This window comes from Artemia sp. Qi Xiang Cuo, chromosome 4 (genome assembly GCF_049724085.1).
Source record: "Artemia sp. Qi Xiang Cuo chromosome 4, ASM4972408v1, whole genome shotgun sequence".
Classification (NCBI taxonomy): Eukaryota; Metazoa; Arthropoda; class Branchiopoda; order Anostraca; family Artemiidae; genus Artemia; species Artemia sp. Qi Xiang Cuo.
Window position 1 is genome coordinate 92,033,717 of NC_142797.1, and position 25,570 is coordinate 92,059,286.

Below are 25,570 nucleotides of genomic sequence, written 5' to 3' on the forward strand. Positions count from 1 at the left end.
AAGAGTAGTCTCTGATGTTTTTGGATGTGTTTTTTAATTTGTAAGAACCACTAGTTATTGCTTAGGAACATTTCACTATTGTAAAAATTATTTCTGCTTCGCGATAAGAATTTGTGATTTCTGAGGATGTATTTTTGAATTGTAAGAACAATTTTTAATGAAGATTTTCTAATCTTTAAAGATTTATTTTTGTTTTGTAAGATTTTTTTGTTTTTTAATAAATATTTTACATTTTGTAAAAAGTATTTTGTAATAAGAATTTGTGATTCCTCAGGATGTGTGCCAGAGGTTGTCATAGTGCTGGTTCATTTTGCCGAGCTTGCCTCAATTGGCAGTAATCATCAGAATAAGTGTTAAATGAGTATTTGACATTAAGCTTAAATGACCAATCCTAGTGGAAACAGATATTTGTGCAAAAAAAATGACTGAAAAAGCTTTAGGTGTGATAATACTCACCATAGGGGGTCAAATGGTTGCCATTTAGTTTAAAAATCTGGGAATTGCCATGGAACATAGTAATCTAAAAATAAAATCGTAAATTTCCGCTATTCAAGTAAAAAAAGGTTATTTTATTTTATAAAGTTATTTTTGCAGTAAAAAAGGTTGAAAACCCCTTAGGCGTGATAATTTGCACCCTAGAGGTGCCATTTACCAGATAAAGACTACCACAGAGGCTGCAAAATACAAAATCATGGAATTGGCGTAACTTGAGCCGGAATTGGTGGTATTGAAATTGTGGTATTGGGGGCAAAAGTAGAAAATCTGAGACTAACGAAACTGGAGTCATATTTGGAGTTGGGATCTGAGGGGTCATAATGGGAGCTGGAATCAGTTGAGCTGGGGAGAAGCCACCAGAATCTGAGGTGGAACCATTGCGATCATGGGTCAGAAGCAGGGGAAGCGGGATTGTTTTTAATTGCATTAAAATAAAAAATATCTAGAAATGTCTTAAGAATATTAAAGGGGTGGATGAGGGTTGAAAAAGAGCAATCATAGTACTGGAACGGTTACGTTAAAAGACTTGGTGTATTAGGGAGGGTTGGCTTGTAAAAATCATAAGCCAATGGATTTAAGGCATGGTTTTTAACAAGAAAATATCTGGAAAATCTTTTAGGAGTGATGAGGGGTGTCAGAAGATGTACGATGGGCAGTCATAGTGTGGTACGGTGGTATAAATTTATATGGTGTGTCACATTGGGGCTGGCTTGCAAAAACATGAAACAATGGGTTCAATGCGATGGTTTCTAGGATGGACTAGCCACATATTGTCACTGTGTCGTGAATTGTTTCAGCTACTCTGATCTACAGCTTAATATTAAGCTAAGAAGTTTAAAAAAAACTTTCGACTGAGAAGGAGTAAAATTTAACGTTCAGTCAAAAAAATGAGGTATTTTCATTAAAAGCCCTAAGAAATATCTTAATGTGGCTTATAGAAACCTCTAAGGATATCTTATGAAATTTGAGGAGAAAATATTATTCAAATGTGCACTTGTAAACCGGGGGATGGACAGTCTTGGATCAAAAAAACGTGGTATTTTAATTAAAAGCTCTCAGAAATAGCTCTAAATAGGGTTTAAATTCACTTCTAATATCAGACCTCCCCTATGAAAAATGTTGCTGTGACCCCTACCTTTCTTTAATTAATTTTTTTCTTTTCTTTTGTGTAAATTTTATCCTATATAAGTTTTTTTTTATTTTTTGTTGTGTGTTTTAACTTTTTTTTCTGTTTTTTAATAATTCATGTAAATTTGTTTTTATTAATAAGGTTTGTATGCACAAGAGTTTTTATCCTTTAGATTAATTGATATAGGATAAAACTTCAATATATTTCACAAATGCAATGAAAAATATAACCCCAATTCTATATAAAATCTGCTTTCTAACTTAACCTGTCTCGGTTACCATAGAACATTAATGATGCTGTAAAACATAAGTGCATCTAATATAGTAAAAATCAATAGGATTTGGACGCTTGTACTCTCATGTGGAAAGAGTTGAAAACATGTGAACCATTTACTCATTCTTGCATGCACGAACAGGGGATTTTCCTTGCGTGTGATGGGTTATCATTTAGAATGTATTAGCCGAGTCAAAATATTAGAAAAGTGTTCATAGTCCAGGTGTCTGGGGCGCATTTCCATTAAAGGGGAATCGCTTTCGACTCCTAATGTAAACATAAAACCTTTAATTAATAAAGGTTCCCTAAAAAACACCTTGAAACAAAATGAAATCTTTTAAAGTATTATGTGTCATCCTGCATATATATCGTTATTACCTAACACTCACGTTTGTGCTTTTCTCAGTTACACCTCCTTATCATTTCAAATCAATACCTCCTTTTTCATTTTATTTTATTTACAACCTCAATAATAACAATTATAATAAAAATATACATAAATACTAATTTTTTTTTTAATTAACACAAATACGTTTAGAAATGAGAATAATAGGAGTGATTCAGTGTCTCCCTAGTACATTTGAGCTTCCCCCTCCATCGGCCATCGCACCTTACACACATTGTAAAAGAATGACAACATGAGTTTCATGGCGATTTCTGTTATTGAACTGCCACCAGGATAATTTTTATTTAATACGTAATTTATTTTTATTCTATATAGGAGGATCATATTGGAGTCTATGATAGTGTATAATGTGAAGTTTGGTGTCGGCAACAATTTGAAGACATTCTTTTGGATCGGTTACTGTTATTTTAGTTAAAATAGTTATTTTTCTGTTAATTGAAAATACTGACAAAAGTGTGAATAAACGTTTTCCAAATATGGCTTTTGGTCAAATTGGAGGGCTCTATGTCTTTTTTCGACCCTGAAATCATTGGGTACGATCCATTGCAATAGCACATGATGAACAACGATATTCTGTTTCCTATCAAGATCGGTAATAAGTCTTTTCTTTGAAGGTTTCAAGTGCATACCCCTATCCTCTGCCAAACATAAATTTTATGGACTCAAAGAGTCCTTGGTCACCGGTTTACTTATGCATGGAAAAACAAAAAAATTTACCGAGTTCTGGAGTTACATCGGTATTTTACCGTAAATTTCAGAGAACCATTCTTTGGTTACTTTCTGCTCAACGGTGGCATTGCTTGGGAAATATAGATTACAAGGATTGTGAAGGCACTTGTAATTAGCACACAGAAAATATTTTTGAGACATTGATGAGAGAAAGAAAGTTCATATTCAAACAAATTGCATCGAGCTTTACACTATCGGTAGAGTTTTGTCCAGTCGGATCAGTTTTCCTGATACGGGTCCCGTAAAAAACGTAGCCTTCCCTTATAGATCTTTCTATAAATAGATGCTAATCCAAGTTAGTGATAAGACTTATTTATTCTTTGCTGATTTTTAGAATTAAATCCATCACCAGATGAGGAGTTGAAAAATAATAACCCATATCCAACCCGAAATCCAAATAGATTGTATCCGTGTTCTTACAGATAATATCAAATAACTTCAATATATCACTTGCCAAGCACATTTTGCAATAATATCACCTATTTTTACACTCTTCCTTGCCCAAAACCTCTTTGCAAATTCATAATCAGTAGTGGTTCATTGACTATCATTAACTGAATTATAAAACGCTTCAATGGGTGGTAGTTTATCTTCAATTAACCTTACAGTTGAGTTGTAGTAATCATACGCATATATGCCTTTACAAGCTAATGTATCATATATTTCATCATCTGGAAAGTAAAGTTAAGGAGGGGGAAACTATCACTTTTCTGTACTTGAACCAATTGGCTTAGGGATTTGGGGAAAAAATAGTTGAGCATAAAAACAGATTTTATTCAAGCAAGTATGACCATTCTCTTTTTTTCCACTTGAATTCCAAGAGCAACAACTTCTCAGATGATTTGAGTTTCCTATTTTAGGAAAAAAATCATATACCCATGCGTCATCTGCAACTTAATCCCTCTTCATACGTTCTACCGTTGGTAAAATGAATTTCAAATTGGAATTGGAATTATGTATAACAAATAGTGTAAAATATTGCTAACTAACATTTACATTACACGAGATATGGGCCACTCCACAAAGGTTACTTACCCCTAATATAATTTCTCGCCACAAATAATCGTGGTCGTGGACTTATTCTTTACCCCCTTTCCCCTCTTTCCCCTCTTCAAATTTCGTCTTACAAACCCCAAATGTTTCTGATTTTTAATGACCAGCCTTTCCTCTGGTGATAAATTCAATTGATTATTTTGTGTGTCGCAACCATAAGATTGCCTTATTTACTGTTATAATAAGTTTAATTGAGAATGTTCGAATATAATCTGGACCCCCTAATGTCTCAACTACATCTAACACTTGCTTGGTATTACGAGGTTCTTTTCGAGCATTGGCGTAAGAGACTGTTATCGGTTCACTTTCTGTTACATGATTTGAATTTGTTCCATCGTACAAATCTTTGAGTTTAGCTTCGCAATCGAATAAATCTTGTCACTGTGTAAGTGTGAATTCTGGGAACTTCTGAAACTTAAAATTGCCTTGTCACCACTAACCATTGTCACAGACTGGTACCTATGTCGTTTAAATTGTTTCATGACATTCTTTGGCTTCAATTTAGTCCAAAATTTAAATCGACAACTTGGACAACAGTAGTATACACCCTAAATTTCTTTTACCCCCTTTAGAACCCTACTAATTCAACTGAATGGAATAAAATATCTAATTGAATCAGGCTTTTTAGGTGGTGTGTAAATAAGTCATACCCAGTGCTTTACTGATGTAATCAACGGAGCCCTCACTGAAAATGTACCCCTTTTTTATTACTGCAGTCACCCTCCCCAAATTTTGTTTCATATTGTAACACAGTAACACAAATCTTCAAATATTTGCTACCCAGTTGAAAAATATTTATTCCCTAAAATCTACTTTAGGAAATTCTGCCCCACTCCTCCACCATCAGCTGCAAATTTGTTCAACTTTGTCTTAGAAATATTATTTTGGTTCGGTCAGTGAGCTGGGATAAGAGTGCATACATGAAAGACTATTGCCCTGTTTCGAAACAGATTCGTTGTATACCTTTATATCCTTAAAAATCTTACTTATATTCTAAAACTATATCCCTCTACCCCGCACTAACACCTCTTAAATTATTTTTTTTTAAATTTACATATATAGGAAAGGCAATGGGAGACCACGGAATCAAATGGGGAGGAAAAAGTCTTCCGGACTTAGATTATGCTGATGATTTAAGCATCCTAGATGAAAGTATGAGCAAAATGAATGAAGTTTAAGAGGTTTAGTGAGTTCAGGGTGCTAGAATTGGTTTGAAAATTAATTTTAAGAAGACTAAGTCACTAAGGCTAGAAATAAGTGAAGATGAAAAGGTTACGTTGGGTAATGAAAAGATTGATCAGGTGGGCAACTTCACTTACCTTGTTAATATTATTAGTTAAGAGGGTGGGAGCAGTGAAGATGTTAAAAGCAGAATAGCCAAGGCTCATGGTGTTTTTTCAGAGTTAAAATTAGTTTAGAAGAATAGGAAGATATGTTTGCAAACCAAGATTAGAATATTAGAAGCTACAGTGATGACAGTGGTCAAGTATGGCTCTGAAGCTTTGACGCTCCGAAAAGCGGATGAAGATTTGCTAGATGTTTTCCAGAGAAATTGCTGAAGTATTGTTGTGGGTACCCAGCTGACTGACCGTATTTCAAACAGTAGGATATACGAAAAATGTGGTTCAATACTGCGCTCTAGGGCTATAATGAAAAAAAAGGTTTAGGTGTTTAGAGTACGTTGTGTGGATGAAGGATGACAGACTGCTTAAGATTGTTCTTTTTGGCGAACTGTCTAGGGTTAAACGGAAAGCAGGTCGTCCCTGTCTGGGGTGGTAGGACGTCATAAAGAAAGATTCAAAGGAAATGGAAACTTCGAGGGCGGGTGTAAAAAGGGAGGCTTTGAATATATTCTGGTAGAGGAGGAGCGTGCGTAGATGTGTTAGCCTCAGGTGGCTTGGTGATGCGGTGAGTTGTTTGTAGTAGTAGAAGCAGTTGTAGTATTTACATTGATATTTTCAATAAACAAAATCCCTGACACACTACCCATTTTATTTTAATCATCCAATTTTGTTAAAGAACTATCTATCCAAACCATAAATAAAACCTAAAAAATTCCCAAGTGTGGATAAAGGCCTAAAATTTCAGTATGTAGAGAATGTAAATGACTTTCATGGGCATTTTTATTCAAATAAAATATTTTGAGTGCTATTGACGCTTTTATACTGTCCCAACCACCCCATCCCCGAATGTGTAGTTCAAGAAGGGCTCGAATCTTGCCCATATTGAAATGTACAATGTTTATAGGGTCCGTTACAATGTCCCCCGCTATTATTGAATTAAAAGGATTCCTAAATACAGCCATGTTGGATAAAGACCGCAAGGCTTTTATTGACAGCAAGGCATCCGAACTGCAAGAGGCCGCCAAGAAAAAGGACAGTGAAGCCACCTACAAGATTTTTCGTAAGCTGTCAGGTCAGCACACTCAAACTACGCCATACCTTCGAAGCGCTAGCGGTGAGAATATCTACGACCAATCACAATGCCTCCGCCAGTGGGAGGACCACTATGAGAAACTGCTCAACTCAGATCCACAAGACCAGATGGACCATGAGCTAGCAGCTGCTGCGGCTACTACCATACCTGCTCCTGATGGTTCTGAATTTACAGCGGAGGAGATAAAAGCTGCCACCCGCAAGCTAAAGAATAAAAAAGTGCCAGGAATATGTGGCCTAACATCGGAATTCCTTAAAAATGGGGGTCCAGCCATGATCCTCTGGGTACAAATGCTGTTTAACCTTGTATGGCACTCTGAAAAAATACCTTAGACTGGAAAAAGGGCCTACTTGTGCCAATCTACAAGAGGAAGGGGAGCAAAGCAGAATGTATCAATTATCGTGGCATAACTTTACTCTCAGTTCCTGGAAAGCTCTTCGCTATGCTGCTTGTCAAACGGGCAACAAGATACCTCCATGCCCTGCGTCTCCCCCAGCAAGCTGGCTTCATGTCAGGCAGGTCCATCACCGAGCAAATCCATACGATTAGACAGCTAGTAGAGAAAACTCTTGAATATAAGAGGAAGGCGTACTTTGCCTTTGTCAATTTTTGATCTGCCTTCGACACTGTCAATAGGCAGTCACTATGGCTTATCCTCCAGTCTGCTGGCGTGCCCATGAAAATCGTCCGTCTCCTCAAAGAGCTGTATAATAACACTGAAAGTGCGGTGATCGTAAATGGACGGCCTTCTGGATATTTCAAAATTAAAAATGGTGTCCGGCAAGGATGTGCCGCTGCACCTGAGCTCTTTAACTGTGTAATAGACCACATCCTGAATAAAACACAGCAGGTGCAGCCGTTTGGCATAGGCTTTGCTGGAAGAGTTCTTTCAGACGTCGACTTTGCCGACGACATGGCGCTAATATGCAAAAACATTAGTGACCTCAAAACTACACTGGAAACACTGGCCTCTGCCGCTGAGAAACTCGGTCTGAAAATAAATTGGTCGAAGACCAAGATAATACCCATTGAGAAAACGCCGTCCAACCCCCTGTCATCTGTGGAAATTTGTGGCCAGACTGTAGAGGTAGTCAAGCAGTTTACCTACCTTGGTTCAACTGTCTGCTCAAACCGAAGCCTAGATGCCGAAATTTCAGCAAGAGCGGCAAAAGCAAACTCTGTCTTCGGTCACCTTCTAAAAACAGTCTTCCACAAAGCCCAGATCAGTCGTCTCACCAAAGCACGAATATATTTTTCTTCGGTTGCCAGCGTTATGCTCTATTCTGCTGAGACTTGGTCGCTGACTCAGACACAGACGCTGAAGGTAGATGCCATCCAGACGAAACACCTCCGAAAAATCAAACGCTCCAGATGGCCCGACAGGGTACGAAATTCGGAAATCCTCAGGTCCTTCAAACTCCCACCCCTGTCCGAGCAGCTTGAGTCTCGCTTGCTGCGTTGGTATGGTCATCTGCTCCGTCTGCCTGCCCAAACATCCGCCCGGCTCATCTTCGATTTCGACCCAGCTGCAAACGGCTGGAGGCGTCCTAGGGGAAGACCATGCACCAGATGGGCGGACGTCATCCGTGATCGGCTCGCCTCCAGAAACATCAACCCGGCTGAAGTGGCAACCCTCATCCAGAACCGACCACTCTGGAGAAGACTGACGGCACTGACGACTGGTTCCCTCTGCGCTGGCGACGCTGCCGAGCAAGAGCTTTAATTTTCCGAAAAAAAAATAAATACAGCCGTATAAATATATATATATATATATATATATATATATATATATATATATATATATATATATATATATATATATATATATATATATATATATATATATATATATATATATAGATAGATATTTTGCAAGAAATCTTTTGATTATAAAAATTCAGATAATATAATTGGTGTTGGAAAGACTTGCATTCCCTCACTACCACTATCTGTCCACCTTCAACCTCATTAAAAAGGTTGGTGCGTAGAGTGAGATCACCTAGCTTTCTCAGCATATTCTCCACTTTATCTAGACTGAGTTTTTCAGCCATAGCAAATTTGTTTTGATCTTCATATATATCTGACTGAGCTGGTGTGATGTCCATTAAAAAAGTGGGGGGATTTTCATTTAACTCTCTGGAAAAATTATCTAAAATTTTACAGGTATTTGGAATCAGTTGATCGACCCAACCAAAATCATCTTTTGAAACAACTTGATCTCCAAACGCATCTGGTTGGGCAAAACTGACTTCCAAACCCTGTTGCAATGCATTTGGGGGAATATTTAATGAACTAGTGGAAGGAGTGACATTATTATCACTAAAATATTCTTTTCAAAAGTTACATGTTCACTCATGATCACCATCGTTAATGTCAGAGGGCTAATTGTCAAGATTATCAGTACCTCCAAAACATTTCTTTGAAAATTTCCCGTACCACTCAAGTTCATTGTCGACAGATGGTGGGTCACTAAGTTGAGTATCATCAAAATCTTTCGGTGGTGCGATTAAAGTAGTATCCTCAAAGAGATTACAGAACTCTTGAGTTGGTAGTGGTGATAGTGGTGGTAAGTCACTGATGTTTATCTACAATAATAATAGAATTTATTTTCATTGTGTAATTGGTACTGTTTTATAACAGTCGAAAAAACTGGATTAATAGCAAGCTATATTTTTATTTTATTTTACAAATCTTTGCAAAACAAAACACACACACAAGATACTAGGGTATATAGGAGTGCCGTTATTGATGGTAAAAGTAAAGATCCCCATCTAGTAGTGTCAAGGGTTAATTTAAAGCTGAAATATCGGGAGGGGAACTACCTCCCGGGAAGTTATGATATTGGTAGACTCCAGGATGAGAATTTGAGAAAAAATTTTCAGGAACAGTTGAATACTAAACTTAAGAGTTTAAAGTTTGATAATGTGGAAGATGGTTAGAATAACTTTAGAAGAATAATTGGTGTAGTTGCTGAAGATGTATTAGAGAAGGAAGCTAGAACTGCAACTAAAAATATTATTGAAAAAGCTTTATGTTTAATAGAAAGGAGAAAGGACTTGTACAAGAATTATCTGAGTGATAGATCATATGAAAACAAAAGGAATATAAAGAAAGTGGAGAAAGCATTAAAATGTGAACTAAGGAGATGTAAAATTGAGGCCATGGATAAAATTGCAAAGGATCTGAAAGATGCAGCTAGACGGCATAATAGTAAAATATTGTACTGGCATGTTAATAAATCGAGAGGGAGTAGTCAATCTGGACTTGGGCCCAGTTAAAGATAAGAATAGGGCCGCAATTAGCGATAAGGAAAAAACTAAAGAGAGATGGGCCGAACATTTTGACAATTTGCTTAACCAAGATAGAGTTGCACAAAAATATATAGAGGAAAATGAAAAAGTTTATGATACCTTGGATGTGAAAGAAGATTTGTTTTGTGAGGAGGAATTAGCAATAGTACTAAAAGGATTAAAAAATAAGAAGGCTCCAGGTGCTGATAGAGTGCTAAATGAGTTTCTTAAATATGGTGGCTCTGAGGTTAGAAATAAGTTACTGAAGATTATGAATATGATTTTTGAAAAAGGGGAAGTACCTAACGATTTTAGGAAAACTTTAATTAAACCACTTTATAAGAAAGGTGATAAAAGTGAGTGTGGTAATTATCGGGGCATTAGTCTTTTTCTCTGTAGGTAGTAAATTACTTAGTAATATGATTATTTTTAGACTGAGAGATGCCACTGTCTGACTTTGCGTGTCTGTCTCTGCATGTTTGCCTCTCTCTATCTCTCTTTCTCTCTCTGTCTCTCTTTCTATCCCTCTCTCCCTCTCTCTCCTTTTCTCTCTCGCTCTCTCTCTCTTTCCTTCTCTCTCTCTCTCTCCCTCTCTCTATCTCCCTCTCTCTCTCTCTCTCTCTATCTGTTTTCTCCCTCTCTCTCTCCCTCTCTCTCTCCCTCTCTCTCTCCCTCTCCCTCTCTTTCTCCTTCTGTTTATGCTTGCCTGTATGTCTGACCATCTGTTTTTCTATCTGTGTGTCTCTGTAATTGTGTATCTGTGTATGCATCTGTGTCTTTCTTTCTTTGTGTTTATAACTTTGCTTTTTGTCTTGTGTTTTGCTCTGTAAGTTCTTACACGTGCCTGTCTCTCTCTCTCTGTGTTTGTATGTCTGACTTTCTGTTAGTCGGTCTGAGTCGTTGTCTCTGGTTTGTCTCTGTCTATCCGTATATGTTTATCTGTTGGAGCGTGTTTGTCTTTGTTTGTCTGTCTGTCTCTCTCTATCTTTGTGCCTATGTGTTTGACTGCATGTCTCTGCTTGTCTCTCTGTGTGTGTATAAGTGTCTGTACGTACGTATCTCTATATGTTTGTCAGTGTGTCTGTCTGCCTATGTGCCTATGTATTTGACCGTATGTCTCTGCTTGTCTCTCTGTTTGTCTATAAGTTTCTGTACGAAAGTATCTCTGTCTGTTTTTCAGTGTGTCTGTCTCTCTTTATCAGTGTCTGTATGACTATTTTTGTTACCGAGTATCTCACTCTCTGTATGTCTATCTCTTTCTCTCTCTCTCTCTCTCTCTCTCTCTCTCTCTCTCTCTCTCTCTCTCTCTCTCTCTCTCTCTCTCTCTCTCTCTCTCTCTCTCTCTCTGTGACTGTGTGTTTGAACGCATGTTAGTCTGTCTTTGTGTTTGTCTCTGTTTGTCTTTGTCCATGCGTATGTGTGTATATACGCGTATTTATCTCTGATTTTTTTGCGTGTCTGTCTCTTTCTCTATCTCTGTCATATTTTTGTGTGTGTATGTCTGTTTTTCTCTTTGCGTGCCTGTGTGTTTTATTTTCTGTTTGTCTGTGTGGCTGTATCTTTGTGTTTGTGCGTACGCGTGTCTGTTTGTCTGTTGTAGCATGTGCGTCTCTTTGTGCTTTTCCGGGTGCTATTCTCTCTGTCTGTGTGCCTATGTGTCTGTTTGTCGGTGCATGTGTGTCTCTGTGTATTTTAATTTGTTTGCGTCTCTGTGTCGATGGGTGTTTGTATCTGCCTGTTTTTTTTAGTGTCGTTCGCTCTCTCTATGTACCTGCTTTTCTGAGCGCTTCTTTGTCTGTAATTTTCTTGGTCTCGGTGTTTCTCTGTGTTTGTGTTTTTTTTGGGCGTTTGCATCCCCTTGTGTTTTTTGTGTTTCTGGCTCTCTCTGTTTCTCTTTTTCTTTCTCTCTCTCTCTCTGTCCCCTTGTATTTGTTTGTCTGTCTCTCATTCTTTCTGAATTTGTGTCTGACTGTGTGACTGTTTGTCTGTATGTGTGTCTCTGTGTTTTTGTGTGTCTTATTTTGTCTCTCTCTCTATCCGTGTTTGTCTGTGTGTTAGTCTATGTGTGCCAGGGTGTCTGACCCTATGTTTTTCTATCTTCGTGTCTGACTCTCTATATGAGTTTTTGTCTTTCTGTCTGTGCGTGTTTGTCTCTGTTTGTTTTTGTGTATGTGTGTATGTGTGTTTGTCTGTCTCTGTCTGAGCCCCTTTGTGCCTGACAATGTGTCTGTATGTCTGCCTCTGTGTCTCTCTGTGTTTGGGTTTGTGTCAGTAGTTCTTTTCTTGCATGTCGCTCTGTGTTTGTGTATGTGTCCGAATCTCTTTCTCTGTTTGCCTTTTTGTCTGACTTTCTGTTTGTCTGTCTGTGTCTCTGTCTTTTTGTTTATATGTGAGTACATGTATGGCTGTCTCTGAAAGTTTGTATTTGCGTATTGTGTAGGCAAGTGTTAGTTCTCTCTCTCTCTTTGTGATAGTGAATATGTGTGTGTAGGTCTGTATATATGTGAGTCAGTCTGCTTGGCCGTCTGTTTGTCTCTTTTTCTGTGTGAGTGACTATCTGTATGTTTACTTTGGAGTCTATGTGTGTTTGTTGTGTGTGTATGTGTCTTTCCCTTTCTGTATCTGTTTGTCTGACAGTCTCTTTGACTGTCTAAGTGTGCAACCGTATCTGCCTCCTAGTGTGTCTTTCTTTCTATGTGTATGTGTATTCGTTTGCGTTTGTTTTTGCGTGTGTTTATGTCTGTGTGTCTGTCTGTCTCTCTTTCTTTCTTTATCTCTCTCTCTCTTTTCTCTCTTTCCTTTTCTCTCTCTCTTGCTCTGTCTCTCTCTCTCTCTCGTTTGCTATTTTTCTCTCTAACTCTTTTTCTGTCTGTCATTACATTTTTGTCTTTGTGTGTGCGTATGTAAATCTTCGTCCCTCTCTGCATTCCTATATGTCTGACCGCCTGTTCTTCTGTCTTTTTATTTGTTTTTGTGTGTCTCTGTGTCTCCGTTTGCGGTGCCAACGATATTGACGCCCTTGGCTCAAGTAAGACAACCAAACAGGAACAAAGTAGAACAAAATAGAAGACCAATTGATATTTATGGTTGATGCTGGATCAAACAATCTTCCATGTTAGGAACGGAAAAAATTCAATAATTTACAGTGATTCAATGAAACTAGAAAAAAAGATTGGTAAATATAAAATAAGTGCTCGTAACTATGATTCTTTAAATTATTCTAAGTTTTTTGTGGAACGGAGAGAATAACTTGAATTTTACCCATATTCAATTTATTTGTATATCGCCAAAATTAAGTCAATACTATTTGCCATAAATATAGAGGTTAAACGTTATAACCGCTTTTCAAGTATGGCTGTTGTGTGAGAAATTAAGAAAATCTCGAACTGATGAACTCTTAGCAATTATTATTATCATACCTAAGATATATAGTTTAATTTATTCACGTCCTTCTAGCGCTCTTTAAGACACAAATAGTTATAGATCCCACGTCTTAAATAATTATCTATGCAAATCTTTCCAGAAAACTGCCCCAGATCAATCTATCGTGGAAAAAACCCCTTCTATCTCTGCATAACTCAGTAGCTACAGAGAAAATATTACCAATAAAAATAATAAAAAAAGAATTAAGTTTGGTCTTTTCTACAGGTATTTCAAAGTCAGGCCTGGGGATGGTCTAAGGAAGGCCAAGGTTCATGTCTTTTAATATTGATAGGGGATTGGGATTCGGGCCGTGGAGAGCCAGGGATTCGATCTCGAAGTTTTGGAATAAAATATTGTTATTAATAAATATTTTTGGGGAAGAGAGGTCAGCCAAAGGATTTATATAAGGTTTGGAATAGAATATCGTTAATAATTTTTTATTTTGTGTTTGGGGGAAGGTCAGACCACGGAGGGCCACAATTTCTGGGATAAAATAACCTTCACATTTCTTTGGATTAAGCTTTTTTGGTTAGAAGGCAAGGATTCAGCTCCCATTGATTAGTGAAAAAAAAACATCATTAAAAAATATAGGACGGTCGGACTATAGTGATTTCTAGGTCAGCTCCCATAACTTTTGGAAAACAATATTTTAATATTTTGTTAATGAAGGTCAAGGGGTTCCCCTAAGGTTGGAATTGTTTTTAGGGGGATGGAATTTATTGAGCTATAGAGGACTAGGGGTCAGCTCCCATATGGTTTGGAATTAAATTTCATCAATAATCTTTTTCTCAGGGGAATGCGCTGGAGCATGGAGGAAGAAGGTTCGGCCCGAATAAATTTTGGAATAAAATTTCGTGTATAAAGTTTTGTTTGGAGGGTGGATTGGGCAATAGAAGACCAGGTATCAGTTCCAATAAGTTTTAAAATAAAATATTACTATTTTTCTGAGGGGGAGAGGGTCAATTGAGTTCCAGTTTTCATATTTCATTACTTTTGGAATAAAATAGAGTTAAAAATCTCTTTTCGGTGAAAAGGGGTACGCCCATGGAGGCTCAAAATCTCTAAAAACAAAGTATTGCTAATATTTTTTTTGAAGAGGGGGGGAGGTTTTGAGCCCTGGAAAATCAGTTTTCAACTCCCAAAGATTAGAAATAAAATATCTAAAAAAAAACAGAGAGTCCCTTGACCACGGATAGTCAAGGGATAGCTCTTATAGGTTTTGAAATAAAATATTAAAGCTAATTTTTTGGGAGGGATAGGCGTCCGTCCATAAAGGACCAGAGGTCAGCTCCCATAAGTTCTGGAATAATTTATTGTTAATGTTTTTATCTGGGGGGGGGGTCGTTCATATTTTTAGAGGAAGGGTGTTATGTTAAGGAGGGCCAGAGGTAATTTTCATAATTTTTGGAAGAAATATCTTTAAGGAAAAGGGATCAGACTCCATAAGTAAATATATATTTGATTTTTCAGGTGGGACGAGTCTTGAAGGGCCGGGAGTCAGTTCCACTAATTTTTAAATAAATTATCATTAATTTGCTTCTTTTTATTTGGAGGGGGAGGGTAGTATTAGGGAAAAGAGGGCCAGAGTTAGGCCTCAAAAGATTTGGAATAGGAGATTTTTAATAATTTGTTGTTTTTTTTTGGGGGGGGGGCTGTAAAGGCTATGAGAGACCAGGGGTCAGTCCCCTTAAGGGTTTAAATAAAATATTATTAAAAAGCTTTTTTGTGAGGAGGTGTGGGTCTGGCAATATAGATCCAGGGGTCAGTTCCCATTTTTTTAAAATTAATATCGTTAATAATTTTGGTTTGTGTTTGGAGGGGGGCTGGGAAGTTTTCTCCTTCCATAGAAAGCCGGGAGTTAGCTCCCATAAGCTCATGTAAATTAAAATATTGTAATTTTTTTTGGTGGAGGAGGCATGAAGGACCCGGTGTCAGCAACCAAATTTTTCCTATGATATATTCCTAATATTGTTTTTAGGGGTTGTTACCATGGTGAAAAAGGCGTCACCATCCTTAAGTTTGGAATCTATAATCGGTATTTTTTTTCCTAGGAGAGGGGGGATTGAGGTTACCCCCAACTTTAAAGGTATAAGACTATGAAAACTATATGTTTCTTGACCAGTCTTGAAAAGTACAAATAATATCCAACTAAATGTTTGATGTATTGTACTTTTAATTTTTGAAAGAACATCAGTTCAAATCCATTTTCTGTAATTTGTATATTTATTTTAAAAGTTGTAACACGTACAAAAGAAAATATTTGTTATGAAATTTGTTTTTAGTAAGGCACAAATGAAATAGTAGGCTTTATACTTTTACTGTAAGGAAAAGAGACAGTATCCAAACTCTGGTTTGTAGTGAAGCTATATTTTTCTTGAACAGTCTTGAGAAGAACTAATAAAATTAAACTAAATATTTGAAATATAATGATATTAATTGCTGAAAGATCATCAGTTCAGTATTTAATTTTACTGTAATTTTTATGTTTATTTTCTATGTTTGAATAAGAACAAGAGATAATATTTGTAATATAATTCGTTTTCAGTAAAGCGCCAATGACTCAGCAGGTTTTAGAATTTTACAATGAAAGAAGGAGGGAAAAGCCAAATCTTTTTTTGTAGAGAATTTAGTTCGTTTCAAGCTAGTTCAGCATATTCAATTTCAGTTTCACTCGTTTTAAGATTTATTAACTTATTTATATCAGTAACCATTATTTTTTTGTTTGCTATGATTGTTTATTTAATTTCGGTTCATGTTTAGTTTCACTTTTACATTAATAGACAAATATTTTTGTTCGTTTTCAGCTTGATTTGCATATTCAGCTTAAGCTCTGCTTATTTTGATATTTATTTATGCATTTATTTTAGTACCTGTTGTACGTTTTTTAACCGTAATTGTCTATTAAATTTTAACTTTGTTTTGGGATTCATTTACTCTATAATAGTACTTTCTGATGGTTTTGAGTTTGTGTTATAGTAGGATTCTATTCCTCCTGATCCTAAGTTTAATATAACCTTTACTTTGTTTTAGAAAAGCCCACTTTTGGAAAATGTTTTTAATTAATTTTTGGTCATTTTTAATTACCAAAGTTTCAAGTTTCTTAAGACACCCTAATTAGAATATTTTTTTTATCCCAAAATAAGTTAACATTAGTAGAGGTCCAGGTATTACCGCAGGGGGACCATTTGCTGTCATCTATAATCGAGTCTAACGGGGTAGGGTCGATGACACCTTTTTCAAGGTCAATCAGGGAATGTTTTTAAGCCTATTGACTCCAGGACGAAGTTTGCACATGCACACTGAATACTAACGGGGCAATGTATTGATCCGATAATGGAAACAGGATCACGTGTCTCTTTCTAGGCCAATCAAGGGAGGTTTTAAATGTATTAATCCGCTAATGGGACAGAATCACGTGTCTCTTTCTAGGTCAATCAGAGAGTTACGTAAGGTTTCCCTTGCTTCACAATTCGCCCTTGAAATTTTATTTATAATGGACATGCGTTGAGGTTAAATTATCATAGAGTCTCAGGGCATCATGAAAACAACATAAAATATTGATGAGTTGATAGTACTAGGAAGAAATTTCTATAATATGAATTCTGTTAAGTAAATTTTCTTAGTTTATTTCATAATAAAATACTTTGTTTATTTCCCCTTCTAGTATAATCAAATTAAAGGTGTAACCACCGCCAATACAAAAAATGTCCACTATTTTATATGTAAGTTCGTTAGAAAGCGTAAAATATGTTTTTTTGCCGTGTAAACCCCCCCCTATTAATGATTTTAATTATTTCATACGAAATAATTCCCTTGTTTGACACATTCGTTTAATTTTAAAGATCTCTATATTTTAGCAAAAGTGACAACTTACAATCATCAACTCTTAGGTATTAATAATCCCCTTTATGATAATACGCCACGAACATCTTTTATCAGTTCCGTAGAGATTTAAATAGGGATAACTATTGCACCCCGTCAAGTGCACATCCGACATGCTAAATCCATATGAATTAGGATAGCAGAGTTTTTGCTGAAAAAGATACTTTTTTATTCCCGTCAAATTAACTGCAGTAAATCCTTTGAATTGCTAAGGGTGCGTGTGTTACTTATAATAAATAGTTTCATATAGTATTTGTTTTCCATTTTGTTTCCTCACTGTTTATGTGGTGGGGGGGGGGGGTTCAAAAATATTTAAAGATCTAATATGAGAAGGTTTATTGAAGCGCAGGTCATTTTAAATGATATAAACCTTTGACCCTAGAGGAATAATGTGCAAATATATGCATTGCGTCTCTAGGCATGTTTTTAATTTATTTTTTCTAAATGGTAAAAATAGAAACATTGATTTCTATCCTAAGGCTAACCAGACTACTGATTGTCAAGGTTTATATCTCACAAGTTGTGTAATAAAAATGTTTGATTTCTAAGCCTAGCTTCTTCATTGCAAATTTTACTTTTTGCTTTACTGAAAAGGGGGGAGGGGCTTATTTGGGACAATGGCAGATGCTTTTCATAAGTTTTGAAAGAAATATCCTTAAGGAAAAGGGATCAGACTCCATAAGTAAATATATCATTGATTTTTCAGGTGGGACGAGCCTTGAAGGGCCGGGAGTCAGTTCCAATAATTTTGAAATAAATTATCGTTAATTTTGCTTCTTTTTATTTGGAGGGGGAGGGTAGTGTTAGGCCACGGAGGGCCAGGGTTAGGCCTCAAAAGATTTGGAATAGGAGATTTAAAAAAAAAATAAAAAATTTTTTTGGGGGGGGCGGATCAGGCTATGAAAGACCAGGGGTCAGTCCCCTTAAGGTTTTAAATAGAATATTATTAAAAAGCTTTTTTGTGAGGAGGAGTGGGTCTGGCAATGTAGATCCAGGGGTCAGTTCCCATTCTTTTGAATCTAATATTGTTAATAATTTTGGTTTGTGTTGGGGGGGGGGGGCTCTGAAGTTTTCTCCTTCCATAGAAAGCCGGGAGTTAGCTCCCATAAGCTCCTGTAAATTAAAATATTGTAATTTTTTGTGGTGGAGGGGGCATGAATGGCCAGGTGTCAGCAACTAAATTTTTGCTATGATATATTGCTAGTATTATTTGTAGGGGTTGTCGCACTATGTGGAAACAGGCGTCACCACCCTTAAGTTAGGGTTATATAATTGGTATTTTTTTCCAAGGGGAGGGATGATTGAGGTTACCCCCAACTTTAAATGTATTAGACTGTGAAAACTATATGTGTTTCAACCAGTTTTGAAAATTTAATATAATATCCAACTATATGTTTGATGAATTGTACTTTTAATTTTTGAAAGAACATCAGTTCAAAATTCAATTTTACTATAATTTGTATATCTATTTTACATGTTTTAATAAGTATAAAAGAAAATATTTGTAATAAGATTTATTTTAAGTAAAGCACCAATGAAGTAGCAAGCCTTATACTCTTGCAGCAAGGAAAGGGCAGTATCCAACTCTTGTTTGTAGTGAAGCTATATTTGTTTTGAACAGTCTTGGAAAGAACTAATAAAATTAAACTAAATATTTGAAATATAATTATATTAATTGCTGACAGATCATCAGTTCAATGTTCAATTTTGGTGTAATTTTTATGTTTATTTTCTATGTTTGAAAAAGAACAAGAGATAATATTTGTAATATAATTTGTTTTAAGAGAAGCGCCAATTACGCACTAGGTTTTAGACTTTTACAATGAAAGAAAGGGGCAAAAGCCAAATCTTTTTTGTAGAAATTTTAGTTCGTTTCAAGCTGGATTAGCATATTCAATTTTTCACTCGTTTTAAGATTTATTTACTTATTTATATCAGTAACCATTATTTTTTTGTTTGATTTGAATGTTTATTTAATTTCTGTTCATTTTGGGTTTCATTTATACCTCAATAGCAAAATATTTTTTTTCGTTTTGAGCTTGATTTGCATATTCAGCTTAAGCTTTACTCGTTTTGATATTTTATTTCTACATTTATTTTAGTACCTGTTGTATGTTTTTAGCCATAATTGTTTATTAAATTTAGCTTTGTTTTGGGGATCATTAATTCTATAATATTAATTTCTGATGGATTTTAGTTTGTGTTTTTGTAGGTTTCTATTTCTTCTGATCCTATGTTTAATATAACCTACACTTTTTTTTAGAAAAGCCCATTTTCGGAAAATGTTTTTAATTAATTTCTGTTCGTTTTTAATTGCCAAAGTTTCAAGTTTTTCAAAACTCCCTAGTTCGAATATTTTTTTTATCCCAAAATAAATTAACAGTAGTAGGGATCCAGGTATTACCGCGGGGGGGGGACCGTGTGCTGTCATCTATAATCGAGTCTAACGGGGCAGGGTCGTTGACACCTTTTTCAAGGTCAATCAGGGAATGTTTTTAAGCCTATTGACACTAGGACGAAGTTTGCATATGCAAACTGAATATTAACGGGGCAATGTATTGATTCGCAAACGGGAACAAGATCACGTGTCTCTTTATAGGCCATTCAGAAGAGGTTTCTAAGTGTATTGATTTTCTAATGGGAAAGAATCACTTGTTTATTTCTAGGTCAATCAGAGAGTCACAAAAGTTTTCCCTTACTTCCCAATTTGCACTTGAAATTTTATTTATAATTGAAATGAGTTGATGTTAAATCATTATGCAGTCACAGGGCACCATGGAGACAGCATAAAATATTGATGAGTTTGTAGTATTAGGTACAAATATCTATAATGTGAATTCTGTTTAAGTAAATTTTCTTGGGTTTTTTCATAATAAAATACTTTGTTTATGTCCTCTTCCAGTATAAAGAAATTAAAGGTGTACCCCCCGCAAATACAAAAAATCTCCACTATGTTGATATGTATGTTCGCTAGAAAGCGTAAAATATGTTTTTTTACCATGTAAACCCCCTCCTATTAATGATTTTAATTATTTCATACGAAATAATTCCCTTTTTTGACAAATTCGTTTAATTTTAAAGATCTTTGTATCTTAGCAAAACTGACAACTTACATCCACCAACTCTTAGGCATTAATAATCCCCTTTATAATAATACGCCACGAACATGACTTTTATTACTTTTATAGAGATTTAAATAGGGATAACTATTGCACCCTTTCAAGTGCACATCCGACATGCTATATCCATATGAATTAGGATAGCAGAGTTTTTGCTGAAAAAGATATTTTTTTATTCCGGTCAAATTGACTGCAGTAAATCCTTTGAATTGCTAGGGGTGCGGGTGTTACCTAAAATAAATAGTTTCATATAGTATTTGTTTTCCATTTTGAGTCGACCTTGTTTATGTGGTGGGGGGGGGGTTAACAAATAGATACATATATAATATCAGAATGTTTATTGACGCACATGACATTTTAAATTATTTAAAACTTTGACCCTAAAGGAGTAATGTGCAAATATATACATTGCGTCTCTAGGCATGTTTTAAAAAAATTTTTCAAAATGTTGAAAATAGAAACATTGATTTCGTTCCTAAGACTTTTGATTGTCAAGGTTTATTTCTCACAAGTTGTGTAATAAAAAGGTTTGATTTCTAAGCCTTGCTTCTTCTTCGCAAAAATTACTTTTTGCTTTTCTGAAAAGGGGGGAGGGGAATCTTTGGGACAATGGCAGATGCTTTTTAGAGAAAATTATGCTTTACAATAAATTCTGTAGAATGGGGTGCTAACAGGGAGTCGTTATTATGTAAAAAATAATTTATTATTTTTATGGACGATTATGAGAAATGCCCGCCTCCTCCTTAAAAGAGAGCTAGGGGTAAAGACGCTACTCGTATGCAACAGATGGAGATTGCTGGTCCATCCAAAACCACCCACATCCGTTCTAGACCAGCGCTGCCTAACAGAGTCCAATCTGAACAGACACAAATGCAGCCAGGCAGAAAATTGAAGAAAGAGTGAATGGCTGCTCAAATTATGGTGAACCCCAATGCTCCAACCCCCCCTGCCAGTGACATCGCTGCCACATCAGAAATACAACTGAAACGGCTTGCCCAGTTACGCAAGAAACTGAAGTCAATACCCCGTCCATCCTCCGATATGTGTCCCCGGGACCATCCGACACTCAATTGCAGCCAGAATTTAGAGATGTAAGCTTTTTTTCCTCTAGTTTCTACCTGGTTGAAGAAATATCTAGCTACTTCTTTCAAATTTCTTAGGCCTTTATTTTCACCATTTTTCAACACAGTAAAACCGAGTCAGAGACATTAAAAGACATTTTTCGCTATTTTTCAACCTGATAAAATATAACGTTCTCCCTTTGAATCATATCAAGTGCATGCAATCAACCGGGTGAATTAGGTTAGCAAAGCCAGAAAATTCACAATATTCCGGTCATAATTTCCCATAGTAAATAGCAAAATCTTTTGCGATATAAACTGCTTTATTCTAAATGCTTAAAATTGCTTCTACAAATATCATAAAAACAACTTTTTCTATCGGAATGAGTTATGTATCAAGTCCATGTGTTTTAGGATGAAATGGATAGGCTATCCATTTCAAACCATTTAAAGACCCCGGTTTTTTTCCATAGCAGATAAATAGTATTAATATGAATTTTTTTTTGGGGGGGGGGTTGCTTTAAAAAAATAAAAAACTACGCTTTCATCTTTTTTTTTGTAAATATATGATATTAAGTTGAAACTTTGAAATTTCGGGTTATATATATTAGTTATAGCATTGAATGAATAAAACGCTACTACTACCGCGACTAAACGTGTTTTTGAGAACGTGTACATAATAATCCAATATTAAAAATAGGGTGATTTAGACACTTTAAAATAAGCTCTTTTTTATATAGATTACATTAGTTCCATATTCTTTGTCTCCCCCTAATCAGTTGAAGCAGAAGAAGAAAAACCAATTGATGCGTCTATTGAGTTTCATGTCATTCAGGACAATGAAATGTCACCTATCAACGAATGGCATGGTATTGTTAATTCTATTGAAATATCTTGTGTTAATGATAATTTTCTAAGTAATTATTTTTATGTTGATAGTAGCACAGTTGAGCAAGGTAATGAAGCTAGCTCAGAGGGGGACTTACAATTGCTAAGTCCAAATACTTTGCAAATTTTAGGTGATTTTTCAATGAATTAACTGAGAATCCTTCCCCCTCATATTACTTTAAAATTTTTACTATAAAAAAATCTGAATTTAATACTATAAATACTCACCGACATTTTGTTGAACAAAGCGAGGGAGGGGTGGAGGGGGGATAATATACAAAAGAGGGAGGGTAACAATACACAATTTACAATACTACCAGAATTCTATCAATCAAATTCGGTATTAAATACAATAGTTGTCTATAGCGCAACCTTTGGGGATCCCTTTAATTCACTTATGGGGGGGGGCGAATTTTAAATTTGATCCTATAGACATTTTCCATGTACAGTTAGAAAAAATTTGTGCACTGAAAGAAAACAAGATTCAGTTGTGGGGGGCAGGGACTCTATTAAGGTTTCAATTGTTTTAAAGATATTTTATTTAAATGAGGACAAAAGCGAGTTGTATGACCATAATGTACACACCGAGATGCTAATGGTCTATCCTCATTTTGATAATTTTGAAATAGCTTTTATGAAATGGATAGACCACATTAATACGTATCTCGAATACTATAATGAGAATGAGAGTGGTTCTGTAGTTCTATTTATAGAAAATTCGATCGTTAATATTTCTAAATTAAAAAAAAAATTTACTTTAAGAGGGGGGCGTAGGAAGCCAGGAAGAGTTTAAATATAATCCATATTTAAAGGGTTGTTAATGCGTTCAAAGAATCTGTTTTCAAAAATGCCAAAAATTCTTCTTGTATGCTTTCCTCATATCAGCATTCGAACCATTGAAAGATGACACTTCAAAGAAAAAGTTAGAATACTGGGCTTTACATTGGAAGGAGGGCTTTAATTTTTTCCCTGTTGATTTCTCTCTTTTAGTGGGAGAATTTCCCGTCACGCAATGATCAATTAACATTTTTAAAAGAGCCAATGCCCATTTAAATATTGGCGTTACTGTGATCCAGTATGAAACTGAATTTGAGGATGGAGCACGTTCTAATGAAAAGGGGGTGTTGTTCCCAGTAAGGAACCCTTCAATTGAATTGGTTAAGCACTAGTTTTGTTTGTTGTGCAAACAACCTTGAGAACCCAATGAATTGTGCAATTTTAACAAACTTACTGATATCCGGAGAGTTCGGGGGGCGGGACACACAGGGCAGGGGCATTACAGTTCTACTGTCCAACATGCCTGTCCCAAGTTCATAGTGATTTAAAGTTACAGAATCATATGAAGCATTGCAGACGGTATGGCTACCAATCAGTGGAAACAGTTTCGGCTGACAGGGCTATTTTAGGATTTAAAAATTTTCAAAATACCATCCATCAAAGCAATAAGATCTCTTTGGATTGTGAAGCTAGGCTAGTGGAAATGAACGATCATCGATTTCAAAATCGAATAAAAAAACACCAAGCTATTGGAGTTTCCTATGCCAACGCAAAAAGATAAAAATCTAACACTATGCAGCTGTTAGAAATAGTCGAGACGTTGGATGAGAACGAGAGTATAATTAAGGCATTAACTAAATTAGTTGTCCCTGCAAATGGAGCTATTTCTTGATTGAGAAATACACATTACCCAATGTTGTTTCCTGCAGAGGATCCTCTGGCGATTAAAAATAAAAAATATGCAAGATTTGTAAGGGGCAATTTGAAGCGGGGACTAAGGGAAAGGGACCAGGGGAAAAGAGGGGGGAGGGAAACTTCAGAAATATTAATCACGTAGTGCAGGACAGCTCATCGGGGGGGAGTAATTTTCGAGGTGTAGCCTATCAATCGTGCAATGTGAATGTAAGCCAGCAGTTTTTATGCCGGTTTTCATTCACAATTCAAATTATGATCTAAAATTTACTTTAACGGCTTTGGCACGTATGCACAGGGAGGGAGGAGGAGTAGATAGTCCATGGGTAAATAATTTATTTACCCAGAATATTATTCCCAAATCAGCTGAGAAGCTTTTGCTTCTTGAGTTGAAATGGCAGGCGGAGGATAATGGGCATACTTGCTGGAATAAAATCCGGTTTTTAGATTCATTTAGTTTCTTCCCCAAGGCTTTGAGTCAATTGATTCAAGTGCAGACAAGTGACAATTTTGATAGTTTCCCTTTGCTTAAACAGCGCTTTCAAGACAATGAAATGTATGACCTACTGACTTGTAAAGGCGCATATGCATATAACGATTACTGTTCTGGCGCTCGGTTAAAGTGAGGTGAAACTACCTCCAATTGAAGCTTTCTCTAATTCACTTACCAATATTGAATGTACTGCCGAGGAATATGAATTTGCCGAGAGAGTTTCGGCTAAGGGTAATTGTTAAAATGGGTGGGATTACTGTAGACTGTACTTGGCCAGTGATGTTTTAACTCTTTTAGATATTGTCTTTTAAAAACACAGACCAAATTTATTCAGAGTTTGGATTAGATTTAGGTTATTATTTTTCCACACCACATTTGGTGATGGACTTGATTTTTAAAATTAGTAGGGAGGAAATAGGGTTGATCACTGACGTGGATCAACACCTTTTTGTAGAAATGATCGAGGAGGGGGGGTATTTGTTTCAGGATGATTGCGTTTTAAAAACAGTTCCAAGTGGACAAGACACTGTTGTAAAGTCAAAGGCAATATTCCTTGGCATGAGCCCATTGTACCCGTCGGCAATATGTCACTACTCTTTGCTGTGTGTAAACTATAAATGGCTTGAGTATCCTTGTGAGATCCCCGACATTCACACCGTCGAGGACAATGGGCCACAAGGATGGTTCTTTGAAATTAATGGGCAAGTACTATTGGAACTTAACAATTCTATCAAGGATTTTGAATTCCCTTGTGTCAATCGACCAGTGACCAAGGAATCGCTGAACCCATACAATCGATCTTTGGTTGATGATATGGGCATGCTCTGGACCCCCTCCAAGTAGAAACTGATTGCAGATCTAGACCGTAAACAGAATATCGTTGTTCACCATATTCTTATTTTATGGATGGTGAACATTGGTTTCAAGGTCACAAAAATACATAAGGCCCAGAAATTCATTCATAAACCATATTTGAAGATGTTTATTGACACCTTTGTCGTTAAAAACCCTCGAGGAAAAAGAAAAAATTAAAAGGAAATGTACAAGCTGATTTAAAATTAAGCGTTCGGCAAAAAGTGTGAAAGTGTACAAAACAGATCCCGTTGTGACGTCGTAACCTGCCCCCAAGAATGTGCACAAATTATAACCGACCCTAATTTTACAACATTCATAAGCAGAGAGTCAAACATGGTTCTTCTACACA